Below are 8,121 nucleotides of genomic sequence, written 5' to 3' on the forward strand. Positions count from 1 at the left end.
GTGACAGAACCACACCCAGTCCTGCTTTTCCAGTCTGATTTACTTGCTGAGCCAGGTGTAGCAGGTGACAGAGAGCTGCGTGAGCGGTTGTTTTCTCTCCCCCTTGATGGTCCCAGAAACCTTGGGAGCCAGTGAGGTTCACCCTGCCCATGCCCTCAGGATGCTGTTGACGTGACTGTCAGGGGGTTTGTCTTCTTGTCGCTCCATCAGGATGCTCCATTTCACTAAACTTGCGTTTTTCTATCCTTAATTGGCAGATCCCTACCGAAACTGTGGTCTCTTCTCAAGCAGTTTTCTGATACAAAAATGTTCCTGGCTGGCTCGTGAGCAGTACTTTCTGGCATTTGTGTTAGCGCTGATCCAGGCTGTGGTTCTTGACCGTCTGCGAGACTGCCCGACCGGTTTTTAAGACCAAGCAGACCCACAGACTTAGAAAGACAGGTTGGCTCCACCCGCTGAAGTGCCCTGAGACCCGGGAGCAGTAGGGCAGGGCATCAGCATCCCCCATCTCCTGTCACTGTCCCCCCATCTCCTATCACCGACTGACTCATGTTGCTTCTCCCTCAAGTCAAACCACAGGGAGGGGCTGTTAAGTTTTAGAGAAAATCAAACTCTTTTTTTTTTTTTTTAAATCAAGTTGCGTTCTTGTAAACACTCTTCTGACTGTCCCATTCTGATGACGTGATTATGTTTTGGGGGATGTTTCCAAAGTTTTATGGTTTTACCAGCTGCCGGGACCTGGGCGCTTCCGTGGAGGACACAGGCTGGCTCCCCTCCTGAGTTTCCAGCGGTAAGAGCTCCACTCCATTCCCAGCTTTTACACATCAGTCTCCTCGAACACGGGCTTCCTGGTTTCCATCTTGCAACATAAACCAAACCGCAGAGGTTACGACTTCTCCGCGTTTCTTCTTTCATGAACCACCAGGCAGTGAGCAAGCCCTGCCCATTTCCTGCCCACGTGCACGGCCTGCAACGACCTTTTCCTCCAGGAAGTGAAGTCAAAAGCAGAGCCCGAACAATAGCGAGGCCACTTCCTGAGGCTCCTCTGCAGCCCTGTCGCGGTCAGAAGTGCCCTGTCTTCAGATAGACCTGAAATTCCTCATGTAACAAACCCCAGCCCATCCCACAAACTCCAGGCCTTCGAAATTAAATATGGATTAACTCTACCTTTATGCATGGAGATGTTGATCTGTTATTTATTTTACTTATTTGTATTTAGGTTATTCCTTTGCTCGTGTAGCCGAGGCTCCCAGGGGAGCTGTTAGAGAAAGCCCTTCTGGTAGAAGCAGAGTTAGGAGGCTGGGTTTTTGTGACATCAGATAGCCCTGGTGGGGGCTGGTTTTTTGCTATTACAAAGAGCACAGAAAGTGTTGTAAAAAGACAGCTGGGCAGAACAGCAAGCAACTGACTGGGTGTACTGAGCACACAGCCATGGCTGCCAAAGTAGGGGACTTGTAACAAGAGCCCACGATGGACCCAGCTGTCAGGGTGCTCACAGTTTAGGCGCCCACACCCACTTCAAGCTGGCACCCCCAGCAGGGGCACAATGATGGGTTCTGAGCGGGGGAGCAGACACTTCCCACCTCAGAGACATCTTTGAGTCCCATCCCAACTCTTTGAGAACCAAGTGCAATTTCAGCTGCCCTTGGCTGGCCTCTCTTGTCCTTTGTACATCACCGTGGGCTCTGAGTGACGCCCTTGATGTCTCTTCCCAGCTCCGCCACTCCCTCCCTGTGTCAACCCGGCAAGTCAGTCAACCCTTCTTTCAATTTCCTCACCTGCACGATGGGGATAAGTGTTCTCACCTCATAGGGTGTTGGGAGGATTAATAGAGCGATTGCACGTAAAATGCTGGCACCTAGTGGAGTTGTCACAAGTGTCAGGTAGTCTCATGCATCTTTGCATCCCAGATACGGGCTGGCCTGCAGTGGGCTGCGGCATGATGATACGTGGGACGGCAGGCAGGTGTCAAACTTCACATTTCCTTATTTTTCTCTCTCCTCCAGTATATCCTTTCTAGATAATCATGCCAAGATGCAGACCCCCTGATCACTTCCGTGGGGCGGCTGTGGAGAACCTGACTTCCCGGGGGTGCCCTGCTCTCTGTCTCAGCCAGCTCTCTGTCACCTCCCTCCCCAGGCTAGGTGGCAGCATGCTTCGGGGGCAGCGCCGCTGGACGGTGACTGGGCAGACCCTGATGGCTGGGGACTGTCTGGGCCAATATGTCCAGGTCCTCATAGCAACCACGTCACCCCTCCAGGGTGGCACATTTTCTTCCTTCGCTCTTCTCATTCCTTATTACCCTTTCTTCTTCCCTCATGTGTTTATTTTTTTTATCTACCCAACAGATCTTTATTGGGCGATACCATGACAAGGACACAAAGACCACTAAGGTGATGAAACAGTGCCTGTCCTCGGTTTGGAGTGACAGCCAGTTGCACATCATGCTGACTGACGTGTGGTGATACCAGTTACGAGGGGGGACGCGCAGCACAAGCCCCTGATGGCCAAGATGTGCCTGTGTGCTAGCTACGCTGGGCCCCACCGACGCTGGCGGCCCTCCCCGGGCTCTGGCAGTGCCAGGTGGGGTGCCCTCTGCAGAGCTCCCGAGGGTGTCTGCCGGAGGGCCCCTTCCTCCTCTAGGGGAGGCGCCACTGGGCCTGTCATGCTGGGGTGATCTCACGCGCATCAAGGCTTTTCTGTTCTTCCTGTTTAGAAACTTGAAACAGAAAACAGAGATCAGATACTGTGTGATTCTCTCTGAGCTCCTTCAGGTGCACAAAAAACGAAAAAGTTTCCAGTCCCTCTGCTTTCGGTTTCATCCGTTCGCTGTGATAAGCTTTTGGAAGTGAGCGCCATCTCCCCCCGAGCCGAGAGCAGCACAGACAACCCCACCCCTGCCTGCAAGGGTCCACCTGCTCCTGAGTGCCTGTCGACTTCGAGCTACATCTCAAACATCCTCGGCTCCATCGTCTGTTTGTGGCTCATACACTGCTCTGTTCTTGAAAGAAATATAAACAGAACTACCCCCGCCACAGCCGGCTGAGGCAGGGCCGGCAGAGGGAGCTCAGGATGTCATTAATCATTAATTAAGTGTGTTCAGAATTTCTAATGCTTGGCATATGGGCAGTGGAAGCAAACATCTATAAATGACCCAGATCTTACCGACAGGGAATGAAACTCATCATAGAACACTCCTGAGTCTGCGCCAGACACAGCAGGTTCATTTCCACATGGGCGCGGGTGGCAACGTCACCTTGAGGAGCACCAAATCCGACTGGCGAACCTGGCGTGTGCCGTGTACCATGCCCCCTCTCTATCGCAGGCGAGGGCTTTCTTCGGTAGCTCAGATCAGCCTCGGTCGACACTGACCGCTGGGTAAGATCTTTAAGGGCCTGGTGTGAGCTCAGTGAGGACTCATTGCAAAATGTGTGTAAAGGCAGAGGGTGTGGCAGACGCCTTGGTGTGCGTGTGGTGGGGCGATGAGCACGTGCAAGCAATTTGAAGGCCTTTCTGCCAACTGGCCCCTTGCGTTTTATAATAACACGGTGGCCCAAGCACTACAAGTATTTTTAGAGGCTGTATTTTTGGATTCTGAGAGATTTCCAAACGCTAGGGAAGACGTTCTTTTCAATTTAGTCACTCTAGGCTGATGGAAGGAGACCGAAGAACTCATCCAGCTATAAAGGAGTCAGTCCAGTGTCACTGGGATCAGTGATACGGTGACGATTTTCCAGCCCAAAGTATTAATTCAGGGACCCGGGAACCGCCGTCTCCTGCCTGTGGCAAGCTGTGTTCTGAACAAGAGCTAGCTGGCTGCACGCACTTTTCCAGGCAGGCTAACTGGACGGCAGCCACGTGGATCCTCGCTGGAAAGCCCTATGGAAATAATTCCTCAAAAGCAGTGCACTTCATTCCTCCCCCCCGACTTAACCTGTAATTCTTTTTGGTTTTTTTTTTCTGAGGAAGATTAGCCCTGAGCTAACATCTGCTGCAAATCCTCCTCTTTTTGCTGAGGAAGGCTGGCCCTGAGCTAACATCCGTGCCCATCTTCCTCCGCTTTCTATGTGGGACGCCTGCCACAGCATGGCTTGCCAAGCGGTGCCATGTCCACACCCAGGATCCGAACTGGTGAACCCCAGGCCACTGAAGCAGAACGTGCGAACTTAATTGCTACACCACTCGGCTGGCCCCTAACCTGTAACTCATTTTGATAAACATAAAAATCCCAGACACCACTGGAATTTGTTGCAAATTTTATTTTAAATTTTGATTTCAAATTTCTTCTATTGTAAGAGATCAATATGTATTTGCTGAATGAATGAACAATAAACTGATGAATCAGAACAATTTAGTGATTGCTTATTATTAAACTTAAACCTTGCCCCAGCCGCGTGAATGGTGGGTATTCCTTTTCCCATTTTACAGATAAGGAAACAGTCTGAAAATAAAATTTGAGTGTCTTGCCTAAGGTCCCAAGTGTAGACGGAGAAGCCAGGATTCAAATGCAGGTCTCCCTGACTCTGAAGTCCACGTTTTCTTTGTTACTCGGTCCTGTGAATATTCCTCCAACCCTTTTAGAGGCCAGTCCGGTGGTGGAGTGGTTAAGTTCGTGCACTCCACTTTGACAGGGAGGCTTTGCGGGCCTGGATCCCGTGTGTGGACATACACACCACTCATCATCCATGGCTTGGTAGCATCCCACATACAAAATAGAGGAAGATTGGCAACAGATGTTAGCTCAGGGCCAATCTTCCTTACCAAAAAAAAAAAAAAAAAGAAAGAAGAAGAAGAAGAAGATGTAATATTCATATCTATTTTTGGTGATTTATGTAGGTGTGTGTTCCGAATAAAATATACTACTGTGCTCCAAATAGGTTTTACAATCAATTAGGATGCTCTTGCTCAAGTGAAAGGAAGAAATTTAAAATAATTGTGCAAGTTTGATTTTAACCATTTATCTCAAATATTTTATATCATCCCCCTCAAACATGTTTGAAGTGGATTTCATTGCCCTGGATACTGTACCAAATTTAGTACAAAGATTACAGTGATCCTGACCTTGTTATGACTCTTTCAAGTGAATCTTCTAAGGAAGGAAGACATCCAGCAATCCTGCGGAGTCCAGAATTAGGGCATCAGAATGACAAGAGCCAGGGAGGAGAGTCGAAGGGTGGAGGCAAGGGCAAGTTCACATGACAGCTGTGCTCAGGGAGCGTAGTTATGGGTGTTCTTTGCCCCAGAAATGAAGACAAAAAGCCCATGAGCTATATTCCATCAGCCTTGGAAGTCGCCAGCTGACACGACAGTGGGATCATGTCATATGAGTTATTGTGGCAACTGGGAGTCGACGGCCAGGAGAACCAAGAGGCCGCCCGGGGACCAGGTGCGTTCAGGTGGTAGAAAGAGCAGATGCTCTGGAATCCTTAGATGGGGGTTAGAATTTCTTCTCCAGCACTTACTTGCTGGTTAACCCAGTGCAAGTTTGTTGACCTCTCTGAGTTTCAGTTTCCTTGTCCTAAAAATGGGGATAATGGTACCTATGGAGTTGATTTGAGCCATAAATAAGGTCAGGAAGGGAGAGTGCCTTCCACACAGCAGGGTCTCATTAGACGTGAGTCCCCTCCCCACTCCTTCCCTTTCTCCACTACCCTGATGCCAACTAGGGGTGCTCCCCACTTTTCCTGGAGGTCAGGGTTCAGTTTTAGTGATGGAGTGGGTGCAGTCACTGAAGAGAAGTGAGGGAGCTAAACATTAGCACAGATGGGCTAAGCCCTAGCTTTGGCCGGAAGTGAAGAAATAGAGTAATTACATATTACATAAAGGAGGACGTTCTGTTCCACACTGGAGGCCCCGGCTGGCCTCTAAGTGCAGACTCTGGGTGGGAGGTGGGGGCGGAAGGCTGCCCTCAGGGACTCACAGGTTAGCAACTGCGCCAGCACAAACCCTGCACGTGTGTTCCGTGTCTAAACCCCGTGGGAAATATACAGTAGGTTTTAAAAAGAAACATTTAATTACATGTTCTGGATTACCAGAGATGATGCTGCAGAGATGAAGACCAAGGTGGATGGCGATGGTGATGACGATGGCGAGGAAGCTGGGCCAGTGGCCGAGGGCAAAGGAGACGTGGAGGGGAGCGCAGTCAGCCCTGCTCCCAAAGGAGAAAGCTCCCTCACCTGTCCTGGTTAATGGGAATAATTATTACCAGCAAAGGCTCCATTGTGGCTTGCCTTAATACCGCCTTCTAGAAGCTTAGTAACTAGCCCAAGAGGGAGAGAATATAATATAGTCTGGCTTTGAGAGGAACATAGATGACATAGCTTCCTAATTAACTAATTATTCATTTATTTAATGGGAGAGATACAAAGAGAAATAAAGTGTGCTTCCTGCCTTCCAGGAGTGTGCATGCCTACAACACGGTGAGGCAGTGACAGGTGTAAGTGGGAAGTGGCGTGCGAGCAGAAAGGCACGGGAAGCTTCGGTGGGGACGAGCAAGAATAGGCTACTCTTAGGAAGGGGAAGGCATCCTCAGGACAAGGCTCACTGTGGCCCCGTCCAGAATTTTGTAGAACTGGAGGGAAAAGTGGGTGGGAAAGGTGAGACAGGCATCGAAAGGGACAGAGGAAGCTCCAGCTGGCAGAGATCCATGAGGGCAAGAGGTTTTGAAGGTCTTTGCTGTGTGTCATGCTACAGAGTTTGAATTTTTTCCTGCAGACAAATATTTCAGAACTCCCAACACACCGAAACAAATTGTAGGCTATTTTTTTTAACAGTTATTAATCAGCAAATGTTAAAGACAGTATAAGTTTGAATAATAATTACTTTTTGAACAAAGGATCTTTAAGTTTTAAGACTAACCCAGAGAGGGGTTTAGATTTTTCAGTTAGAACCATATGGGTGAAAAGATCAAAGATACAACCGTCTCAAATGTGCATCATAGGAGGGTTCAAAGGATTTAGAGACTTAGATAAAAAGCAACAAATGCACGAAAAATTTATTGACACATTTGCTATTGAAAACACCCTTTAATCTATTTACAAGTGATTAAAAATGGTGACAACGAACTTGAAATAAAATGAAGTCAGACAAGGAGTCATTGCCTGCCATGCCTTCTAACATGTGTAATTGCATTTAGCCCTCACAATTACCTTGTGGAATAGGTACCCTATCATCCCATTTTACAGATGAGGAAATCAAGACTTAGAGAACTTGCTGGAGGAGGGCTGACAGTGAGGGCTGGAACTGGAATTCACACGGCCTTGCACGAGCACGCGGGGTTCCTGGCCCAGCCTGTCGTGAGGGGTAAACAAGTCAGGACACATGAGGTGCTCTGAGCAGCAGCCGGCAGAGGCCAGAACGTACTAAATGTTAGTTACGATGATTACTACGCCAGATCTTGCTGCTCCTCTCCCTTCTGTGTCACCAATGCATTAAGGTACAGCTGCCCCTGCTTTCAAGTTCTTCCACTGAAGCTGACGACAGCAGTGTACTTGGATCCATCTGTTCAGATAGTTTCCCCTTCTGGCCTCTGATAGTTAAATATTAAAAAAAAAAGAGGCAGATAAGTAAGTGCTGAAAATATACATACGTGTAAGTGTTTCAAATAAGAATGAAAAAAATCGTTATTGAGACGGACATAATGATTCCATCATGCTAATCTTGAGCGCCATTTCTGTGGGACCAGAAGCCATTCGGCTCAAACAACATCAGTAGAACATGTTTTCATCAGACAGCTCTTGGGGTGCTTCTACTCTATGAATGAAGGCTTTCTGAAGCTCCCAGCGTATAACAGTTTGTTCCTTATAAAACAGTACCGATGAGTCCAACTGGACTTCTTTATGCCACGTGACATTTTACTAGACCTGTTTCCTGAAAGAAATGCTTCTTCCATTCTGGTAGGCCAGACCCTCTGGAAAGCAGAGCCAAATAATGGCCACGATGGAAAGCAATGCACGGAGGCTCCCGTATTTCCCATCTAAGGTTTCCGGGCCCCACATGTGTGTTTTGGCCGCTTCAGTGGCAGTGCTGATGCGCTTGGCTTCCTCACTGCTTCTCATTTTCCTTGTAAATGGGGCAGGGAACCGTGCCACTCACGGCCACATTAACAACAGCAGTGCCAAG

The sequence above is a fragment of the Equus quagga genome, chromosome 12 (assembly GCF_021613505.1).
Source record: "Equus quagga isolate Etosha38 chromosome 12, UCLA_HA_Equagga_1.0, whole genome shotgun sequence".
In the NCBI taxonomy this organism is placed as follows: domain Eukaryota; kingdom Metazoa; phylum Chordata; class Mammalia; order Perissodactyla; family Equidae; genus Equus; species Equus quagga.